Source organism: Melanotaenia boesemani, chromosome 5 (genome assembly GCF_017639745.1).
Source record: "Melanotaenia boesemani isolate fMelBoe1 chromosome 5, fMelBoe1.pri, whole genome shotgun sequence".
In the NCBI taxonomy this organism is placed as follows: domain Eukaryota; kingdom Metazoa; phylum Chordata; class Actinopteri; order Atheriniformes; family Melanotaeniidae; genus Melanotaenia; species Melanotaenia boesemani.
The window spans coordinates 14,698,409-14,722,497 of NC_055686.1; the positions used below are offsets into that span (position 1 = coordinate 14,698,409).

At 40.9% G+C, this 24,089-nt stretch overlaps 1 protein-coding gene across 1 annotated transcript in view; it reads left to right on the forward strand.

Moving 5' to 3' along the window:
- The window catches only part of kdm6ba (lysine (K)-specific demethylase 6B, a), a 110,967-nt gene that overhangs the window by 24,530 nt on the left and 62,348 nt on the right, over nt 1–24,089 (forward strand). Inside the window, exon 4 of the mRNA XM_041985107.1 lies at nt 23,654–23,715. The gene's annotated coding sequence lies outside the window, so the exon portion shown is untranslated. The remainder of the gene's footprint in view (nt 1–23,653; nt 23,716–24,089) is intronic.

Below are 24,089 nucleotides of genomic sequence, written 5' to 3' on the forward strand. Positions count from 1 at the left end.
TTCTATTCAACCTATATTTCATATTGTTTAATTTGGCTGCTGGCCAGTGTTGACTGTTAAAAATAAAAAACAGGGTAAATTGTTGTTTAATTGATCACGTATATGCAATGCAAGATTCAAAATAATAAAATAAAAATCCTGCTTTCAGGATGTATCCTGAAATATCTGCTGCAAGGGAATGTGATGGTATGTCAGAAGTTTCAGCTCCTTTCCAATCATTCTGTGTGCTTCGGTGGTTGCCATGCCAACTCTTGTAAATCCAACGTTTACGTTAATGGTCTTTGTTGATTTGTCGAGTGGCTGACGAGCAGCTTTAGCAAACAGGTGTGTGAGCATCAGTAAGTGGTGTGCTTTTGTGTGGGTTTGTAGGCTAATCAATAAGAGAGGGTCAGAAGCCACAATTTTGCAATGTTTGCCATCATAAATTAAATTACTTAAATGAATCCTCTTTGATATATCTTTGACTAGCATGTTAATGACACACATTGTGGACAGGAGTAGGCTGAGGTATTGCGTGTGCAGCCATTCATGAAAATGCAGGTTAGCATCAGCACATAGTCATACAACTGCCATCATTATTTGCACATTACAGGCATTATTGTATGTTTTAGGCTGAGCTGTCGCTCTGATTTTAAACACTTTTTCTGTGCACGTTCTTCCCCTGGCAGTGCAAAGCTGAGTTTAATCAGATCAAGATAAATTATATGAATGATGGTCAATGATCAAACTAAGCCAAGAGGCTCAGCATTACAGAGAAGGCTCTTGTTGTTCTTGGACTAGCAGGAATATTGTGCATGATTCCACAAATGGACTGAAATAGAAACAAAGCATCTGCTCTGTCTACACATTTTTCTGTTTCTCCTCCTCCTCTTTCCTTCCTCCTCTCATTTCCTCCTTCCACTCTTCCTGTTTCCTGACTTTCATCCTCTCTTTGTTTGCACTTTTCTCACACATTGCTCACATTTTCCACCTCCCTCTGTTATTTATTACCTCGTTTTTAATGTTTGTATTTCTGTATAATAGACTTCCGACACCTGCCAGGGAGGCTTCCTTCTTATGAATCAAACTTCTTGCCTAGAGCGTGGCCGTCTTTTAAAATGACATAACACACTCATACACTCTCGCCATGGCTGCCCAATAGCCATCAATCTTTCATTCATAATCCTCTTCAATATCAGTTATGCAGAAAAAGAGATGGAGGGTGAAGAGAGATGAGTGGAGATCAAGGAGAGGAGGGAGAAACATTTACTCCATGTGCAGATAATGCAATTACAGGTGTTATTAGTCTTGTTAGTTGTGTGTGTGTGTGTGTGTGTGTGTGTGTTTTGTAAAGATGAGATCAAAAGCAGGAGCCCCATCTGGCTCTTAGCTCTCCCACTGGTTTCATTTGGTTTATCACCACGGTGCTCTCAGTGATACTGTGTGAGTGTGTGTGTTTGTACTGTACTGAGAGAGTGTGTTCTCCTCACATGGCATTGATGTAGCACTTTCTTTGAAATGGAAACAAAATACCAAAAAGAAGCAGAAATTAGAGCATTTAGGCATGCTTTCTGTCACACTCAGAAGTCTTTTCCACCTCTGGAACAATGGAAAACATTACACTGGTGCTTGAGAGTTTCCTAGCGTGCACTTGTGCAGTCTGTGGGACTAACTGAGAGAAGCAAGCAGTCTGCTGCTGTGTAGGAGTTTAAAAATAGCAGCAACACACATGCATTTACTTACACACTCGTTATACAGCTCAGAAAAAGAAGCAAAGAAGCATCTGAGTGGCTGAGTTCAGTCTATCTTGCCTTCTTTTCTCTTTTTTTTTTATCTCTGCTTGAGCTTTCTCTGCTCTCCAAGTCAAACAAAGAGAGGCAGTAGGAAAGGGGATAGAAAAAATGAGGAAGCTTTCCAAAGGAAAGTATAGTGGATCTGTGGGAAATAAGACATCACAAGTTTGCATATTGTGTTTGTGTTTTTGCATGCATGTTTCTGTTCACGGTCAGGCAGCACATATTGATTTATGTGAAAGACTTAAGATGATGGAATTTCAGTAATCCTTCTCTGCTTCACAAAAAAAAAAGCTTTAGTCAGAGAAAAAGACATCAATGTTCATGATGACTGCTGCTGAGAAAGACCGAGAGCTGGTGTGATGATGAAGAAGTAGGAAGATGTTGTCATGACAGATTAAGAGAAAGACAGAGGAAAGAGAGCCAGAGGAGATGACACAGTTCAGGATTATGTTGGCTCTGAAAAGAAAGAAATGCAGAAGAAAGAAATGGAACAAAATAATCAAGTTTTTCTCTGTCCTCCGTCACCTGCACAATTCCTCTCACGCTTTCCTCCGCCTCTGGGTCTCTCTTCTATGGAGCTATTTTTAACTTTCTGTCTGACTGCATGTGAAAATGCCAAACTGCATTTTACTGTACCATTATAGTTGCACTTCTTTTCCCTTTCGCAAATTAGCCTTAGCAAGAGGGAAAAAAAATCCTTTAAATTTGAGTGCATGAAGGCTTTTTCCTTCTGATGTGTTAGTTAATCTATGATTACTACGAGCTGAGCTGCACATGATGAAGACAGCAAAAGAAGTAAATACAACTCTGGAAGTGAAAGTTTTCTGTGAGTTGTTGAGATGTGATAGTTAGAGGCTGGGTGAAGCAAAAGAGCAAAAGTGAAGCTCATTGGGCGTTTGCTACCATCACCATCTTGGCAGCGTCACGCCTTCCATCGCTCCCGGAAATACAAAAATGGGCAAAGTGGCTTAGATGGGGGGGGCGGGGGGGGGGGGTATACCACACCGCCGGAGGTTGCCGCTTGGGGTTTGGCCCGGGTGCTGGTGGTTACTTGCACACCATAGCTGGTTTACAGAATTACCATGGTACTAGCTCTAGCTTCAGCGGTAATTAGCACTGAGGATGGTTTTAGTTGAAAATGGGAAATATTGCACTGCATGTAGCCATACTTATTAATGTGAACCAACATTTGTACTTAAAATAGTAAAAGCTCACAATCTGACAAGGCACAAAAGCATGTCGTCATCAGCCCCAGCTTGTCTCTGCTTTAACAGGAACACAGACCCAGGTGTACACAAAACTTTTTCACTGTATTTAAGGCCACAAAAAATTAGCAAAGCTTTTATTCTATTTTATTACAGAAACACATGTACACTGATGGTATAGCCTCATGTGGAGGCTTTAAAACTGACACAAAAGACTGAATAGCATCTCTTTAAACTTGTTAACAAGACATCCGGAGGCATATTCTAGCTTGCTGTAAGAAGCTAATGCTGGCATACTGGTCACAAGTAGTAAAGTAGATGGAGAAATACAGCCTGTATGATGATGAGATGCTGTTCTTTCATGTTGTCTGGTGACACGCCCGTCTTCTGGGAGGTGAAGATTGACTAAACCAGTAAGCATAAGCCCTCAAAGCGCTGATAATAAACCTGCTGCACTACGTGGAAAAGGTGTTAATGTGCTTGTTAAAGTGGTTGAACCTGCCTAAAAACCATTAAACTACGCTTGGTGTAAAAATATGTATTTCTTTAAATATGAATGGAGAATAACTCACTAGATGGCCTTGCAATACTTGAACAAAATAATTAGTTTGAGTCTGTTTTATCTCTGACACAGGTTGATGCTGTGTCAGACCTCTCCAGCCTGAGCAGTGATTAGGCTGTCTGTCACGTCTGTCTCATCACATGTTTATCTTTGCTGTACTGCTCACTGCGTCACCCTGTCCATGTTTTTCTGTTTATGAAGGAAAAACACACTGTTTCTCATAACAAAATGAGACAAAAAGACAAAACACTCTCCTCCTCAAATCTCAGTTTCCCTTGCTGTTTCTTGTAATCACACACTTGTCATGCTGACATACTGTAGTGTGTTGTAGGACACAGCAGACATGTAGGATGGGCCAAAAGTCTTTTCTTATTCTTAACTTTCACACTCATAAAGATGATTTTCTCGTTAAAGGAAGTGGGTGTTAAAAGAATGAGAAATGTGTCTGGCAGTTACGAGAGGCAGCAGCTTCTGTTTTTTACTATTCTGTTAATGAAATTTCTTTTTGTCTCACGCTTTTCTAAAGCCAGTGCACCTCAAGCTTTTAGACAACACCCAGAAACCATTTCGATTTTCAAATTGGCTTGCTCATGTGACAAAATTCTCCTCTTGCCTTTTTTTTTATCTGCTTGTCTTTTTCAATTTCCATTCCTGTTTTCCATCACTGGGACACGACCTCTTGGTCGGTGACCTCATCAATGTGGGGCTCGTTTGGGGGGAAGGGTGGGGTCAGGGATGTGTGTGTCAGTCTGTTTGTGTGAGCTTGACCCTGTAGAGGCCCCTGGCATAGTTCGATTAAGAGGTCATTTGGGCCCCCTATCTTCCGCCATCTTAGGTTTCCGTCTATTGAGTGCTGCCCCACATCTTGTGTGTGTTTGTGTGTCTCCTCGTGACAGTCGTGCAGGTGGACAAGACAATCAGCGACTCTCATCTCTCACTCTTCCTCTGTATAAATCTTCTTGTTTGAGTGTCTATTCCCCCTCCGCCCTTCCTTTCCATTCAGCCTTCTCCCCTTCCTCCCTTCCGGTCTCTGTACTCTCATCCCTACATTCCACCCCATCATCCCTGCTTCCCTCTGGTCAGGTGAGACGGAGGTGAGAGGAGGAGGAGGAGTATTGGACTCACTGTCTGGAGCCAGTAGTAATCTTATATCTCAACAGAGACAGACAGAAAGAAGAGGGGCTGGTAGTAACTTGAGCCTCTGTGATTGTACATTCAACACAGAGGTCATTTTTGCAGACAGTGGATATGAATATACACACCCATGCACGCACACTCACACAGACTCCACCCTCTGCAAGAATATATGTATACAAGGCTGAAAAGCATCTTTTCTTCCGCGCTATCAGTGATGTAGTCCCGGTGCGACGTTTCATTTGTCCTTCTGACACGGAGGCTCTGAGGTCCATGCCTGATTGGCTTATTCAGCAAACTGGAAAATGGGGGTCACTAAGCTGTATGCCTTTTGAGCTGTTTTATTCTCTGCAACCAAAACACACACATACATAGAGTACATGTAACCAAAACTGAGAGGAGGATGTTAATATCATCATTTGTCTGCAAACAAGATAAAAAGAGACAAACATAAGGTGCTTTGAGTCTTTCAACGTGCGACTTCTCACCCAGGAGACCCACCTAGGTTTGATCTAGTCTCAACTTGCGTCCCAGTAGAGCTACTCTGCCCACAGCATTCCCCACCGATCTACAAACACCTGTAATGGAGACATTTCTTTCCACCAGTCAAAACATTTTTCCTGGAGTCTTAATGAAATATCCATAACATGCTTTGGTTGAGAAGTCAGTCTTACAGCTTTGTTTATAGCAGCTGGTTTTACAGCACCAGGCGAGCCATTTGTCTCCACCTGCTACCTCTTTTCCACGTGGTGTTGCCTTATTGAAATAATTCCTACAGCTTTGAGCAACTGTGGTCTGGCCATATGTGAAAGTATACAGTAGGGCTGCTCGATTATGGGAAAAATGATAATCACGATTATTTTGATTGAAATTGAGATCTCGATTATTTAACAGGATTATAGATTTGGGGGAGGTTTAGTGTGACATTTTAAGTGTTTACTGTGGTAATTTCTTCCCACCAGGTCCCCATAGCTATCGTTTGTCTCAGATCAGCAGCTATGTTCCGCCTGGTGTGATCTGGGAAAAAATAGTCTGGAGACATTTCGTTTTCACGTTGAAATCCGCATCAATAAAATGTAGCGCGACATTTCTATACGGCTCTGGTGCGGCTTTACCACAGGTCCGTAGCGGTGGCGAAACATCGGACTGTCACCACGTCTTTTTCAACACCCTCACTACACTCATCATACAGGACAGAGAGAGACAGTCCACTAAAATGGTGTTGAGATGGCAGTGATGCCGTTTGTCCAAAGTGTTGATGAGTTTCTTAAATCCTGGATTGTTCACTGTGTTAACTGAGAAAAAAGTTATGTTTGTTTATAACGTTTGTCTCTCTGTGACTCTGGGAGCTGGTGGATTATTTAGTTGCGACTCACACAAATTGAACATTTTTCTATTTTCTTGTGTGCGTCGCAAGCCCCCGTGTGCACGTCTGCGTGCACGAGCGCAACATTTCACATGCACAAATGTCGCCTGTCGCTTGGCTGGAGGAGGGCAGCGATTTTCGCTTCCTCGCGCAAGTTTACATAGAAAATGATGGAGAAGGAGCGACGCCGCCTCCTGTGTGTCCAGTCTTTAACTGAGTTTGCAACTCGTGCTGAATAAAGCTAAAGCGGTCGGGGCTGTGGGAGGAGTCTGCAGCAAAGTGCTGCAATGCCAGTGATGCTCGATTTGCAACTGAAAACAGCACAAGAAGAAACTGCGAAGGACAAAAAATAATCGGACCATTTCATTTTTATAATCGTTGAAAATCGATTGTAATTGCGATTAAAATTCAATTAATCGCCCAGCCCTATTATACAGTACATGTCCTGAGAGCTCATGCTAGCACGCTGAACTCAGACTACCACACGTAAAACTGAGAGGAAAGTAGTAGACTGACAGTTTATTCTCCGAACTCCGAACTTTTAACTTTAAAGAAAAGTGCTTTTTCAGATCCCTTAGTTGGGATTTAAAATATGAAAAATCAAAGGGGTTTTGCACTTGCAATGTAAAGCATATGCAGCATGATTTAATAATGAAATTGGGTAAAGATTAACATCAGATGGCTCAATATTTACACTCTGAACCAGTCTGGTGCCATAATATGACCCTGCAACTCTAAATAGCTCACTGAATGACATATTTTCACGCATAGGCAGTCCCTAAACAAAGGGCCAGACTTGTGTTATGTTGGAATTTAAATTAAACTCTTAAGGTTGTTCTAACATGTACATATGAGGATTTCTTTCTTAGAAACATCTTTGTCTAAAGAAAGTTGGTAGTTGCTTCATACAACCAAAATAATGTCAGAAAAAACATTTTCTTTGTCTTCAAGGGTTGAGTTTAAAGCACTGAAGCAAGTTGTGGACATACTGTGTTGAGTAGTAAGTGGCATTGGGACCGACCACTGCAGCTGCTTCTTGCTTTTGATGCATTGGGCACATCTTCGTCAGACTGTGGCTTTTCACATTTTCATTAATCTGGAATATGAATTTTAAAGAACTTGGTCCGGTTTCCCTTCTCAGCGGACTCAACTTGTTTACCTGTTGTTGACCTGGAAGCTGCTGTAAGATATCTGATTGGTGCACATACTTGGTTGTTAAATGCTGTTTTTAGCTGAAATAATACAAATGCACAATAGGCCTCCAAATTATTGCATCATATGATCACCACTGTGTTAGGCCTACTCATGTTTAGTAGCTGTTTCACTTCAGTAGAATATCATATCTCAATTTACATTTAAAATATATTTGCAAAAATATTTATTTGTGGGGACCTTTTGTCTAATTTGGTATCCAGTCGTTATTCATACCTCAAAGCTTTGTTTCTGCATCATATGGAGTATTTACTGTGATGTCTGTATAATCGGTTCCAGGCTTGAGTTCTAGTACAGACAGCTTTGTAGCCCCACAGCTACAGTGTCAGAGTGAATGAGTCCTCACCAAACTGTGGGGACCAGATGTGTCAAGTGGTTGAGCTCAGGACACAATGGGCCCCCCGGGGCAAGTTGAAGTGCCTCGGGAGGCCTGGACTTGGGATCTCTCCACCAACCATCGACCTCTCTGTCCTCCTCTGGCCGAGGCTTTTCCTGGGCAGCGTGGCACAGTGTGTGGCCTGGCCCCGGGCCAGAGCAGCCAGCCAGCCTCTGCCAGCCTTCCTCCCTTGAGACCAAAGACAAAGCTGGAACAAAGCCAGACTCTCTATGCTATCTGTTTATCTCTTCATCGTTCTCCTTCTGCTGGAGTCTTGTGTTTTGCTTCTCAATCATCAGCGGTCATACTTTTCCCCTTGCACCATCATCACATCTTTCTTTTGAACACACATCTTTTTGTTTTTTTCTTTGTCCTACAGATGTCTTTTATCTCTCATGTAAACCGTACTATTTCACACATCACTCTCAGAGCTGCTTCTTATCTCTCAGCATCAATTTTACACAAATCATGTCACACATTCACATACCCAGAGTGATTGCTGCCCCACCTGCACAGATGTTTGGGCTTACAGGTGCGTTTCAACTACCTACTTGCACATAACCAAAGAAAACTCAAATGTACAGGTATCAGGCTTTTCACCCTACTGCACATTCACACACAGTTCTCCTGTGGGTCCCCTTACATTCATATAAACAATCATACAGAGTTCTCCCACACCCACACATACACCTCCTCCCTCCCTCTGTGGTGTGTGATACAGTTTGCTTGTCATCCTGTCGCTGTGTGTGGGCTCCACATCAAACCAGCTGCTTAACCAATAAAGGTTAGAGCTAGACATCAGACTGCGACCAGCTAGCATGCATCACTCTCTGAGGGTGTGTGTGTGTGAGAATGTGAGCGCTTCATCCTCCACAACCACCCACGGTGCCGCCTCTCACAGCTCCAGCTGACTCAAGTACTTTATAAGCCGATGAGTGATTCTCCTCGTCGCGCTCCACACATCGCGCTCATTTTCAACTTTCATTTACTTCTGTTATACAAGCGGTTTGACTAACTCTTCTTCTTAGCTATTTTTCCCCTCTTTTCATAGCTCTCTTTTTGTGTTTATTTCTCATAACTTTCTAATAACTGCTGTGACTTTCCCTCCGTTTCCATGAGTCTGAACCACAAACTTTCACACTTCTTATGAAAGAACACACAAACGCCAGTTTGTCTAATGTTGGTCTGAGTTTGTCTGGATTATTTTTGGTTTTTGTTTTCATGCCTCTTCAGTCTATAAATATAAAAAAAAGCAACAGCACATTTTCACCTACATCTTTCAAGTTCTTGATCATTGATAGATTCAGTTGTCCCACAACTTGGTTGTATGTTTTAGGGAAGTCCAGATCAAGATTTATTTTTGTTTGTTTGTTTCTGGAAACGTCCACCCATCCATTATCTATACTGTGTAGTTTATACAGGGTTTCCCAATGGTTATCCCAGTGGCTACTAGACAAGAGGCAGGGTACACCCTAGACAGGCCGTCGGTCCATCGCAGAGACAACACAGTCACTCACTCCAAGGGAGAATTTAGAGACTTGTCAACCAAGCGACCATGTTTTTGGACAGTGGGAGGAAGCTGGAGTACCCAGAGAAAACCCACATATGCACGGGGAACAAAAGCAAAAGCCACACAGCCGATGTTCAAACCAGGAACCTTTTTCTGAGAGTTGATGATGATGGCCACTGTGCAGCTCTTCCTGGATATGTATCCGAGCCAGTTCAGAACTGAGTGTTGTTCGATGCCGAGTCTTGTTCCAGCACACAGTTGCAAAATAAACAGAAAATGTAAAATAAAACGTTGAAATAGGTACATTGTATCAAATAGTCATTTTCTTGACATTGCTGTAGCTGTTTTCTCTATAACGTGCCCTACGATCTAGCACAATATAGATAAATTAATTGAATTAAATGGCCCAAATATTTTTTTTTTACCTAAATCATAATATACAAAATATATCTCATTATAATTTTTTTGTCAAGTAACTAAACACACTGTTCTAATTTACAGAGTGCTAAATACACTTTTATTAAGGATCAGCAGCACGTGTGCATTAAAACAGTTGACTGAAATTAAAGTAGCTGTATATTAAATTAACACGAGAATTACCAGGATTTTCAGTTTCTCCTGCAGCCCCTCCTCCCTCTACCACACTTAATCACCTCAATAACTGACCTATTGTTTTTCAAATCAGGTACTATCAGACCCTAGGAGCAGACAGGAATCAGCACAGGCTTTTGAGTCTGCACCTCACAGAAATTAGTTTAAATCTGTGATGATAAATGGATCTTTGTGCTAAATCTGTATTTTGTATATATTAGGTGCATTTAACACAAGAATCATATTAAAATTAGCATATTCAGTAACTTTGTCAAATAAAATCATGAAGCCTTGCAGGTCCCTGACTTTTCCTAAAACTACAAGATTTTTCATTAAAACTAGTTTTAATATTTAACATGTAAAGAACAGAGGGAAATATGACCATTTCTACTTATTACTTCCACCGGTGGTCATTTTGACCACACAGGATTTTTGTGCTGTTCTATTTTTAGACTCCCGTTGTTCTGGATCAGATGATGTGGAATTATACGGGACCTTGTAGGGATAAATGTCAATATCAAGAAGTGCAATGAAACCCAGACAGCTCAAAGTGGTTTCTGCAGCAGCTGCAGAGGAACGTCCAGCAGAGTTTACGGAGGGAAACAGACATAAATATTCTTACCCAACCTTAATCGTATCAGCCACATGTATGCTGCCTTCATGCGCGAAGAAGCACACGCACAAGGATAGAAGGCAATAATATACTGTCATGACAATCTACTCTATTTACTATGAGGCTAAAAAAATATTTAGAAATCCCAGCCAGAGCAGATCAGGTCTTTTCTTCTGCTGCATGGCTTTGTCTCACATGCTGCAGGTGTTTTTTATTTCCCATCTTTGTGCTGCAGCTACTTCTAGACTTCATAGAATAAAACAAGGCTTGTTATAACTCATTGGGATTTTTCTCTACTGAAACTTTCATTTGACCTTATAGATCAGTGAAGGCAACTCGTCTGTTATATCAGCTGATCACTCTGATCGATCAGCTGCTGTGTAAAATCATTCCGCTATCATAACTGAAAATGCAGATGGCGTACAAGATTATATTTCGTAACAAATATAACCGGGATGGCTGCGCTGGTGGGCTGCTGGCTCTATGGGGGTTGGGGCCCGCTGTCCGCTGGTGCGCCTGGGGTGTCCCCCACGGGGCATGGTGGGAGGGTTGTGTGTGGCGTGATTGTGTGGTGGTGAGCGATTGTGGGTGCGGCACGGGGGAGGGTGTGAGTGTGGGGTTATATGGGGTGCAGGTTGAAGTAGATGGGGAGTGGGGGGAGGGGGCCGATAGCACCCTGGTTCCCGGGGTGTGCGGCTGGAACATCGGGGTGTGTGCTGGCCTACGCCGGGTGGCTGTCTGGGGGGGCCTGGTCCTCCTGGGCATGTTGCGGGCTCTCTGCCTTTGGGGGGTGGGGCGGCCGCCTCTGGGCTCCTGGGGCCCTGGGCCCTTCGCTTGGGCTGCCCTGGGTGGGCCGGTCCCTGGTGGGGCCGGCGGCTGCTGATCTTGGCCCACTGGGGCCTGTGCCCCGGGACCGTGGGGGGCTCTTGCTGGGGCTCTCCTCTGCCGCCCTTCGGGTGGGGCTGGAGTTGTCTTTGTGGTGGGGTGGCATGGGTTGGTGCTCCGGGTCTGCTGCTGAGGGCCCGGCCCAGGCCCTGGTCTGCCTCTGGCCTCCGTGGAGGCGAGGTCGCATTTGCATGATCTCACTCACCACTCTTCATCACTGATCACTCCTTGTTTCTCATGCTCTGCATGCTGACACAGTCACTGAGTTGTCTAGTGGGTTTTTAATATTAAGCGATAATTATTAAAAAAAAAAAAAAAATTTGTATTTTTCCTGTGAGTTAGTATCTGGTCGCTGTTATGTCTTTTTGATTTGATTTGGTTATTATTTAAAAACTCTTAATGACTGGCAGCCCTGTTTTTTTTTTTTTTTTTGTTTTTTTTTCTGTGTGTGTGTTTCTGCTTTTGTAAAAGTTGTAGGAAATTTTCTGGTGTGTTCATGTACAGGTGTAACAGTTTGTTGTCTGGTGATGGTGTGGATTGAAGGGTCGTTTTCCTTCTGTCTGTGATCTTTTTGTCTCCTTTCTTCTTTCCCTTTTGCTCTTTTTTTGCTATTTTCCATCTTTTTCTGTCCCCTCCGGTCAGGTCCAGCAAGATTACATAGATTCCGTGATTCAAAGTAAATAAATAAATAAATAAATTAATCACATTATCAAGAGGAGCCTTACCCATAGGCCTCCCCTTGGCAGAGCAAATTTGTTCAGCACGATACAGCAACCAGATTATCATTTTGCTTGCTATGATGCTAGACAGGACAAGTTAAAGAAAAAAAAAAATATATATATAACCCTTATAACCCTCATAACAAATATTACCCTTGTGCACTCAGTAAAAACCTACAACAGAGACCTGAGCTGGAAGTTGGATCCAGTTCGCTGTTTTTTTTTTTTTTTTTTTTTCTTCTTGCTTCCTCCAGTAATGTCCTTGTTTTGTGTGTTTTTGCTGAGTCAGCCACGTTACGCGTCCAAAACAGCCAGTGTGTTGATATCCAGTTGCTAGCTTGTTACTTTGTGCCGTAAAGCAAAAGGCAGGTTTTAGATTCTCCAGGCTGCAACACAAAGCTGTGCAGTGCAGTTTCTCAGCCTCAGGATGCTGCAGGGCAATGACAACATCAGGAATGTACTTAAATAAATATCTATGTGCCATCTAAATGAGTCAGCAGCACAAAGTTTTATGTTTGGAAAGCTATGATGTGTTGCTATAAAATGAAAGATGAGAAAATTTCATTTCACCATATCTCTCTTATACATCTTTGTTTAAAGATTATTTAAGCCTCATGACAAACTGAAATACAGACCAAAGCACTATTCCCACTATACAGACCAGCTTAGAGACTGAACATTGCAGACATTGCCACGATACCAGACATGTTACGCTGTGCCTGCACGCATGCAGTTCATGTGCTAACAAATAGACCCAGAGCTTTGTGATCACAGTGAAAATCAAATGAATTATATGATTTTGTGTTAAAGAGTTCAGTTGGATTCAGATGAAGCAAATGTGTGTCTTGTTATAATATTCTGACTTTCTCAGACTTTACACACATCTGCAGGGCAGATAATGAATTTCATTCTGTCTCTTTTTATTTACTCTGGGGCATGCTGACCCATTGTGGACTGATATAACCCTTTTTGTGTGTGCGTGTGTGTTACTGGAAAGACATCTGTGTATACGGGGGGTAATCTTTTTAATTTTATGCCATGTTTGAAGTTCTCCCATAGTCGGCTCCAAACTTTGACATCAAACACAGAGGTCACCCTTTCTCCCTTCATCTTTGCAACCTTCACCTCCTGTCATCACCCTTCTCCTCCTCCTCCTCCTCATCTCGCTGTAATCTGCTGAGACTAGGACAGGAGTGTCCTGCTGATAAAGTGGGGGCAAGTCCGATTAGATACACTAACATCCAACATGCACATGATGAACACAAAAGAGCATTGGCAAGCAACAAGCATGTCTGGAAAATGGGGTGTGTGTTTTTATGTGTGCAGCCAGTTGTTTCATCATCACTCTGCAATTAAGTTTGACACAGATGGTTATTTTTACCCCACAGTCAGACCCACAACCCACTAAATGACTCACAAGAAACCATGTACCAAGCACACACACCATGAGGATTTCCACTGTTATGATAGTGTTGAAAAAGTTTCACACACACTGCCACCAGCAGACTAAGAAAGATATGTGTTTACTTCTGTTGCTCAGTGTCCATTTGTGTGTGTGGATATATATGTTTGTCACGTGCCTCATTTGCAGATGCTGAACAGCTGCATGTGGCTTGTGTTTGTGTATGTGACAGCGGTTGTGTCTCCTGTGTGGACTCATGGTGAGCTTTCCTCCTCCTCATTCCTCAGCTATCAAAGCACGAACCAAATCACACAACGCCACATTCACTAAACATACTGCTTCTTTTGTTTCTTGGTCTAAGAGGAGCCAGATGCGAAGTAACACATGCACATGCTTGTGTTCTGCATATTAGTGTGTATGTGTGAGACTTTTTTTTTTCTCATTATATGTGTGGATGTGTGTTTCCTTTGTTCCTGGGTGTTTCTGTGTGCACTTTTCTTGTAAGCATGATGTATGTCAGCATGCTGTTTGAGAGAAATGTTGTGTGTGTGTGTTTGTATCCTGGTTACTGGGCTCATTGTTTTGTCTAAATTTCCGTCCTTTTTTGTTTTGGCATGCTGACTCAGCTGATGTGGAGCATTTAATGGGGTGTGTGTTGCAGATCAGGGAACGTTTTAATAGGATCTGTGTGCGTTCTGGGCTCACATTCATGGTCTGCTCAGCCAACAAGTCTCTCAATGTGTGTGTGTGTGTGTGCTGTGATACCACTTTAACGAGTCATTACAGTATGTATTGGCAGAGGTACTCTTAAGTATTTACTGTATAGTGGTCTTTAGGTGGACTGAGTGGGTGTGTGTGTGCTTGGATGCACACGTGTACAATATGTATTGACCTTGTCTCTCATTGCCAGTTCCCAGAAGGTTGATGAATAAATAAAGCCATGACGCCTTCCCAGTGAGCTTGTGTCTGCTGCTGGCAGAGTGACACCACAACTACACACACACTGGTACAGAGACACACACACACAAAGCTATCTCCTCTCTGTTTGCAAGGCCATATTTGCACAGTAGGATAATGTTGATTTTCTGTAATACTTTGACCCAATATCCAACCTTTCTGTGCCACTGCATTCATGCACATTTATTGGTGTGTGTGTGTTGGTTAAAGGATGTAGGAAAGAAAGGTAACAGCCCAACTGCTCAGCCACTTCTGGGGCCGGATGTATAAAAGATGTTTAGGCACAAAAAGTGGCTTTCCCCTCTCACACAAACACACACAAACTGGTATTTATAAAGGCCGAATAAGTGGAGCTTGGTTTGGTGACCTTGAAATGAGCAAAATATTTTTTTTTTCAAAATTATTATTATAAATAAATGTACATATTTTCTTTTTATTTAATTGCTCCATGTGTGAAACCTTAGGGTTATGGCATCACAAGTTATCATAGATGTGAATGAACATTTAAAACACAAAATTTACAAGAAGTAGTTCATCTCAAGCAGCTTTTTATCCAGAAAGAAAACACAAACATGGCAGGGGGAGTGGTCAGTGAGCTGAAGTGACTTCTGGGGTTGTAAGAGTTAGAGCTAGGGTTAGAGGTCAAGCCAGACAGTCAGGCCTCTGCTCGTGCTCAGAGCAGGTGTCCTAGCAACCATGCAGGGGGTGTGGTGGAAAAGCACAAAGAATGAAATTCATGTAAAAGTATGCAAACATGGTCTTTCATATATGTGAACTTTGCTTCAACATGTTGAATGCAGTTGTGAGATTTTCCTTTCCAGTTTGATTTAATGCTTTTGCGTCATTTGGTCACTTCCACCCTCTGCATTTTCATTACATTCCATCCTCTAATTAGTAAAACAAAAAAACCTCATTTGCATAACAGCATCACCCGCAATCCAGTCACATGACATGCCACAATGAAAAGCACATTAAGCTGCAGCTTTCTCTGCAATTTCAATCCCAATTTTGCCTTTCACCGCCTCATTCGTGTTGTACGCTGGATGCAAGTTTACACATTTTATTTGCAGGGCTGTTAGTTTCCAGACTGACTCAGTAAAACATTTTGGGATTGCCTCTGCTTCGGTCATGACTCAACTTGTGGTGTTTGTATACCTGTTATTTGCTCTAAAAGTCTGGTGACTGATTTGTGTTTGTCTGCATCATCTCAATAACACAAACATGCTCCATGAGCATAGACATCTCAAATTAAAACCACTATAATTCATAGAAATGCCATGGACACAAGTGAGCTAAGACCTTATTAGGAAGCATAAATCACAACGGTGGCAGGTTTCTGTAGTCTGTGAAGTATTTATAACATCTGTTTGTGTCAGAATTACTTCACGTCCCACCAAAGACGTGTAGTATCTTTAGTAAAACGCTGTCCTCCTTTGATATTTTCCTAAAGTATCTTAAAATGACCCGGCTATCTCTATTTTATCTGAGGTATGTTTCTCATTTAAAAACAAAGTTACCACATGGTGTTTGTAGAAAGTGGACAACTTTGATGTGGGCTTAAAGGTTTAGGGTCACAGTGATTTAAGTAAGCTATAAATTCTTTCATGCCCTGTCTGTGTCCCTGTCTGACACTCGTTCACATATAACTTCTCCCTTTTTAATGTCAGGGCTGCACACATCAAAGCCAAGCTACTAGCCACTTTCAGACACTCACTTCACTCAGTGGATGTGCAGGCATTTTTATTTTATTTTATTTTTTGTCTCTGTTATGGAGGGTGTTTGATAAACACCCTGCCAGTCTGTAGCAGACCTGTTTTCTGTTAAATGCATGGCTCAAGTTGTAATTTACTGTTATCAGAAAACACTGCAGCAGAGCTAACTTGCATGGATTTATTATGTCACATGGACATTTTGTGCCAAAAAGACACAGTGATGACTTCATCAATTCTCAAGCATGAGGAGATTTGTTTACCAAAATAAGAAATCAAATTCTTTTCTCTCCTGTGTTGTCAGAGGGGTAAAATAAAGGATTTTCAATAGCACAACCAGGATGCATCCCTCAAGTTTTTATGTTATTTTCTGTACGTACCAGATATTCTGTCATTTGAATCACAGCTTCTTCTTAATCTGGTTAATCTGAAATGCTATATTTGAAATACCTTTGTCTACACTTTCTAGTCCATTATCGGATTTCTTTCGGAGTACATGCATTTAGACATAACTTCCTGTTGTTTTCAAATATCTTGTTTTAGTTGAACATGGCAGCACCTATGGTCTTTCAGTTAGCTGTTCATGTGGGAGCAAAGAAGGCTGCAAAATAGGCGACATGAGACTGCTGTGCTTTGTTTATCCTCCGACTTCCTGCTGTTGTGTTTTTCTTTAGTGTTCTTCTCACGCTGAGACTGTGTTGCTCCTGTCTCAATAGAAGATGTTGAAAAGATGGAAGCAACACAGTATTATGCCCATGTGCAGATGTAAAAAAAAAAAACAATCAGAAATATGGGTCTACATGCACAAAGACAAAGGTATTGAGAAATCTATGTGTGTTAATCTGTTTTCTCATAAACAGATAAATGCCATTACAGGAGTTTCGGGTGAACATTTTGGTCGCACATGTGAGCACACTTTTGTTTCTTGTGTTTCTATATGTGTGAATTTCTTTAAACTTGTATTTTTATTGCACATTTTCAAATAAGTGTGAAAGCTAAAAGGAAAGGGGAAAATGTTTCATAGAACTGGTCTCAAACTTGGGTTTTCTGCACAGGCGTTAGCAGAATAATACCTCCATCTACCCCCTCCTTGCTCCTGCGTCAACCGTACAATTTCCATGTTAGTAGGATGTAAAATATGAGCATGTAGATGATGAAGGGCAGAGAAAACCCCAGATCCAGCACTGTAGATGGTATCTAAGACCCCTAAATAAAGTACGTTTGTGACAACTAATGCTTTAATCCAGCATGTGAGGTAGCATCATAAACACACAATCACCTGCTTAAAATATCCACAGGGACAGTACAAGAAATATAACTTTTTTTGATATAGTTTCTTACAGGTGGGCTTTCATGTTATGACACATGTAAATGCCTGCTCTGAATAAGATCTGGTAAAGAGAGAAGAAACAGATTTGAGGACCAGATCGGTCTAGATTTTTCTCAGCTATAAATATTTGTAGTAAGAACAGAACCTACAAGACAGACCCAAAGCTGTTCTGCTTAATGGTTACGGAAATAAGAACAAAGGAAATTTCTGTTAATCTGGTTATTCATTAATCTATGTAAAAAAGAAAACAATTAAACCAGTTATCCTCAAGTTTTTCCAAGGACACATTTGCATATAAGAATGTAGCCAAAAGTGCACCAGCACACCTCCAAACATGGTCTATGTGATTAGATTTCTGTTCTTTTATTCCCAGTTCTCAAACTGAATTCACCCAGTTCCTCCACTTGACTTGTATCCTGGCATGTTGGTTCCCTCTCAGAGATGCACGTGCAGAAGTTGAGGATAGACGTGAGGAAAGAGGAGGTGAGATAACAAATTGAAAGGTCCTTGCTTCAGAGCACCATTTTAAACTTACTTTTAATATGTTGTGACACAGCTGCATCATTTAATCCCTTTAATTTTTGTATAATGTATATTTCTGAATATTTAATTGAATGGAAATACTGGATGTATGTATAGAGACTAGTTTCATCTCTTCCAGCTCTCCCTCGTCCACCCACATCCTTTCATCTCTCTGTCCATCCAATCTGCTCCATCTCTCTTATCCTTCATGAAAATATCTTCGATTCACTTCACTGATAGACCAATTATAAAAGTAGAGTTTAGCTAGGTCTGAATTCCACAAGGACTAGTGGTCCCCGGAGTGGAAGATGAGGGAAAATATGAGGGAATCTAGGTCCTTTTATACCATATGTTGTCTCTTTCCTTCTCTCCCCTCACTCTTTCATTTTACCACCTCTCTGAGACACACTGGTCTTGCATCACTTTTCTTCACTGTGTGCATTTTCTTCATTTTTCTTTTCTCAGCATTTTTGCAAGCCATTACAGTGTAACATACATAACAGATTAGGTGTGGGGACAATAGGATTGAGTGAGAGGTGGTTTGGCTCTATTTGCATGTGTTTTAGGGTGGACTTTCAAAAGCCTTGGAAGCCTTTTTATTATCTTTCCTCATTATTAAAGGTGTGTTTAGTATTTTTATTTGTTGTTTTCACATTAGATTTCCCTGTTTGTCTCTTGCATTTCAATGTATTTTGGGTAAGACTGCAACCTTGCCAGAGTGCAGCTTTTTTTTTTTTCTAAGTGCCTGTTGGCAGGATTTACTTATTTTTACACATTTAAGATGACAGTCCCACAGTAGGTCCACGTGTCCCTACAAGTGTTTCATTCCTTGACCGCAGTGCAGGAACATACCACAAGTTTAAATGACATGTCGTCTAAAAATAGCAGCTAAACTCACTCACCCTTCCCTTGCTCCATCCGGATAACCCCCACTCCCCCCGACATCATCATGAATCTCTCCACCCCGTCATGAAATGCATGCTGCTCCCACTGTACATTCCACTCAGAGGAATGAGCCAACTCCCCAGTAAATTAAAGACAGGGGACGGTGATTGTTTTCAACCAAATAAAGGCTTGCAAACAGGAGTGGAGCAGCTTCCAGCTGCTGGTTAGTTAGACATTTGTTAGCTGAAGAGGTCCGGAGGGTAGCTGTTGGAGCTGTGTCACTATATCGGAGTGCCTCAGGGCTCTGTCTTTGGGTCCCTCTTTGCTTTTATTCCCCCTCTTCTTCTCTGTTCTAACTCTGTACATGTGTCTGTTTGTGGGCCCTCGGGCCATGTTGTCAGGCAAATCAGTGAGCTGCTGTGAATTAACCTGGCTGTGTCTACCTACATACCTCGTTTCCATACATGAGGGGGGGGCAGAGCGAATTCCTTGTCATGCGCAAAACAGGTCCACAGGGGAAACTTAAAGCACTCCTCCCCCTCTTCTCAGTCCTGCTTGTAGTTTAAGCCATGGGATAATCTGTGGAGGAATTCCAAAAGGCAGGAACCCAGGGATTATACAAAAGAAAGAAGGAAAATGAGAGATGATGGAATTTTTGAGGATTTACCTGAAATGATTGCTTGTGTGTCCTGCTTTGAGATATAAATATGTGAGGGCAACATGACAAACACAGTGATAATGGCTAAACAATAAATTCATCAACTGAAACCAGCCCCACTATTCTACTAATCACAATTAGTTAAACTATCCAAATGAAACTGAGACTAAATGTATCCCTCATAAAGCTGTTTTCTACCAAACTGATCGTTATTTACATGACTTCCAGTATATCCCACAAAAAAACGTGTTGTTCTATACAGTAAATACAGTGCACGCTAAAAGCAGAAAAGCCTTTTAAAGTGCTGTTACACTGTGCATGGACATGTTATTGTAAACAAGCTGCATCTTCAGCGCTTAGCTTCTGTCCTACTTAACTGGTCCATAAACAGGCTTTAGAGTTGATTGTGTGATGTCTGATATTGCACCTTCTTACATCATGCTGGTATTTTGTTTATGCATTTTGTCTGGCCATGTGTTATTTTGTCCATGACCATCTCACCAGGCCTGTGTCTTTGTATGGATGTGCAAGGATATCATGAATGTGGGTGTATGTCTGGCAACTATAGTTGCTCTGTGTGGCTGGTCAGTACATTGGGTTCTGTTCGCCTGAATACTTATGATTACATCAGATCATGTGCATTTTTATGTCACTGTATATTTCCTTTCCTATATTGTGTTCTTGTACTTGTGCCACATTGTTTACAGTTTATTTTGTGTTACTGGTTGTGTTTGCATGTCCTATATATATGTTTTAATGTTTGCAGGGTAATGATTAAAACACTTAGAATATTCTTAATATCTTTTAAAAGATATCTTGTTTGTTGTCAGGGATTTTTATTTCTTTAATCATAATGCCTAAATTATATTTTGCTTTCCATTACAGTGGCATTTAAAGATATGGCGTAAAATGAAATTTAAGTAATCCCTATGCTGGAATAAAATTATATTATATACTCAGTGGGCACATGTCTGAGGCAGATTTTTATTTGCTAGGTTCTACTAAGAATTGGAGTAAATATTAAATTTCTAAAGTCAGTGTAGAAAATTTACCATTAAATCTCTTGAAACTTCTTTTTGGGTTGTATATGATGCAAATCTTCCTCAACTCTTTTTAATATCTGAAGAGGATCATGGTGCAGGGAGACGGTTTATTCTCCACAGACCAGCAATGGCCTCATTTTTCAAATCAGTTTCTAAATATTGCTATTGTCTTTTGCAGCTCAGTTTCTCTAATTACTGACCAGCATTTAGAAACACATCTAACACATTGTTCTAATAATTGTTTTGACATCCTCTGCTACACAGAACATGGTAATTCCTAATTTGAAAAGAGCTTTTTTTTTCTTTTTCATTTACAAGATTTTTTTTTTTTTAAATTGTGACATAAAAGAGTCTAAAAAATAAAAAAAAATGGCTACATTTTCTTCTTTCAGTCACAGAAACAAATAGGAAAAAAAACAACCAAACTGTGTACCAAAGCATAATTTTTTATTTTTTTTTTTTTACCCATAGCATCATTTCTGCCAATGAGTCCAGTTTGGTACGGGTCAGTAGGCACTTTTTTGCAACCATGGATAAGTAAAAAGGGTAAGATCAAGACGTCAACAATAAAATAAATCTATAAAAAGAATAAAAACAAAACTAATAATTCAAGTTCCAAGATATAATGGAGCGCTTTTTAGTCAGTGCAGACATATTAAACCTCTCCAGGCTCAGTGCACATTAAGGACATTTATTGCACTAGGAATAAAAGAAAATTTTAACTTGTTGCTTCTAACCCTGGGAACCTCTATCACCGCCCAGAAGGGAGGAGAACAAATTCTTCTGATGATGGGTGATCTGAGCTGGCCATGATTGATTGCACCTTCCATGATACCGTGATACTGTATTATAAATATCCGACAGAGAGCTGCTGTGAGCCAGTTGTCTTACTGGCTACTCTGATGATATCTGACAGTTTTCTGCACTGTGAGGTTTCCATACCAACCATTAAAAGAGTATTAATGATTTGTAAAATGAAACTATCAGTGTCTTCTCTCCTAAAGAGGTTCTCCTAAAGTCAGTGGCCATGTCTTTAGATTTTTGGATATTTAACTTAAGAAAATGGCTGTCACACCACTCTACAAAGTCTTCCTTCCTGAAGCAGACTGACAGTATCATCCGTGAATTTCGAAAGATGCCTGTCATGTTTGCTCCTACAGTTATTTTTATAGAGAATATACAATAAAGGGGACAGGACACATCGCTGTGGTGACCCTGTGGATGAAAGTTGTTTCTGGGTGAATACACCATTAGCCCTGACTGCCTGCAGCCGACAAGTTAAAAAAAAAATTCAACACCCATTTCATCAATCCAGCGTCAAGATTAAAATCAGGCAGTAGTTTAACTAGAACATGTGGCTGGATTGTATTAAAAGCTGAGGAGAAATCTTAGAATAAAAGTCTGGCCTGAGTTTTTTACCCTCAAGATGCTTATACCAGTAACTGAGCAGTGTGATGGTAGCATCATCTCTACAGGTCCGGTATGAAAATAGCATGGGGTCATGCTGGTCCTGTACCTTCTCCACCAGAAGTTATTTGACCAGTCGCTCCGAGGTCTTCATCACTATTAGTCAGTGCCACAGGCCTCAGTGGCAACAGAATCATGTTTAAATATGCTGTTGACTTTTGTTTTTTAAAACCACATGCCAAGAAGAAAGAATACAAACGGCTGGATGTCTTCTATTCTCCTCCTTTGTTTCTGTGTCGCATTCTCCTTCATTATAATTCGAGGGAGGCGTTTTGCTCTATTATGTCACGCTATTATAATAATATTTATTTATAGAGCACTTTTTGAAACAAATGTTACACAGTGCTTTACAGATAATATAAATAACACATTAAAAAAATTAAAATCAATTACAAGGCAGGTAAGTTTATTTTTTTTAGCACATTTCATGTAAAGACCATTCAAAGTGCTTTACATAAAACATTAAAAGCATTAGTGGGAGGTGCAGGAAGCAGTAACAAGTGCATTAAAAACACACTTTAAAAGAAATTAAATAAAAGCAGAATGGAAAAAAAACAAATAAAATGGATAAAATGCAAGAAATAAAGTTTCAGTGTGAGGAATTAACAGTTGGTTTGATAATAGGCGGCAAATAGAAAAGTTTTAACCCTGATTTAAAACTGCTGAGAGAGACCTGCAGTTTTCTGGGAGTTTGTTCCACATGTGAGGGGAATAAAAACTGAACGCTGCCTCCCCACGTTTAGTTTTGACTCTGGGAACAGAACGTAGATTTGACCCTGATGACCTGAGGAATCTAGTTGGTTTACAACAAACCAGAAGATCCTGAATGTGTTTCATGCAGACCACTGTGTACCTCTCTATGAATGTAGAGTCGAGCACACATAGTTAGTGAAGGGAACATTTCATGTAGTGGTGACAACGGCATATAAAACATTCCAGATATCTTACGATATTACCACACAATATATCAATGCAAAAACAGACAAAACACGTTTTATGTTGTCAGGATTAAAACATCAAGAACATTTTAAACATCGTTTCACATCTGGTTTACAAACTCAGTTCTATGAGCCTGTGGTGAAATTTGCTTTGTTACACAGAGCAGCATTCCTAGTTACCATACGCTTTATGTCAACTAGTGTGATGAAAAAAGTGGATGGAGGATGGCTGAATTCATTGGCTTTCACTGCTGCTCTGATATCACCTAAAATGATCAATTGTATCCTTTTTTCTTTTTTTTTTTTAGTTAGTCACCTTAACCTCCCTTCAGATAAAAAAAATGTTCTTTGAGAGCTAGTAAAACATCTGTGCTAATAAAGCAGCAGCGGGTAGCTACTGCTTTTAATGTCAAAATGCAAAGAAGAAAATGGTTCTGAGTCTGGCGTTGTCTATGGACCAGCACTGAAACCTTATCAGTCAAAAAAGGGGTTAAACAGAAACCGAAAATTGGTGCCAGACTCTGTTTTTGTTTTTTCTAGCAGTGGAAACAGTGGAAATTAAACTGTGGGCTGTTGAAGTGGCAATTTCATGTCCACGAATTTTGAAGGAGATAGTTACCAAAATCCAGATAAGTGTCATGTTCTGTACCTACAGGTGTATGTGGAGTTCTGCAAAAGTAAACTGAAAGATAGTAGTTGTGAAGAGGCTCATCTTAGGCCTGTTTTCTGTGAAACAATTCTATTACACTGACCAATTTTGTATTTTTAATATCTGTGTCATGCTTTCTTTTCAGGTCAAGCATCGGCCCATCTACTTACAGCTTGTGCACGCTCACTGTGTGTTCAGTAGTGGCAGGTAAGGGTGTGTGTGTGTTTCTCCTCTAATAGATTATCGATGCACTGCTGGGTTGGTTGGCTACAGCAGACAGTGGAAATGGGCCTGGACTCCCCTGAGGAAACAAGATATCTCCAACACACACTCCACACAGCTAACACACATATACGCTAGCCACAAACATATACAAAATGTGACTTAGTGAAAAAAGGCTTTCCTGTGAGACTTTAAAGCACATTTTGCACACTCTAACACACACTTACGTACAATTAGACACACCACCTACACCTGCTGGGTTTTCAGAGAAGGCTGAGCTCCATTCTGCTTGTATGTGGAGATGAAAGGAGGAGAAGAGTAGAGACAGGCAGGAGGGAGAGGGGGAGGAGGGAAGAGAA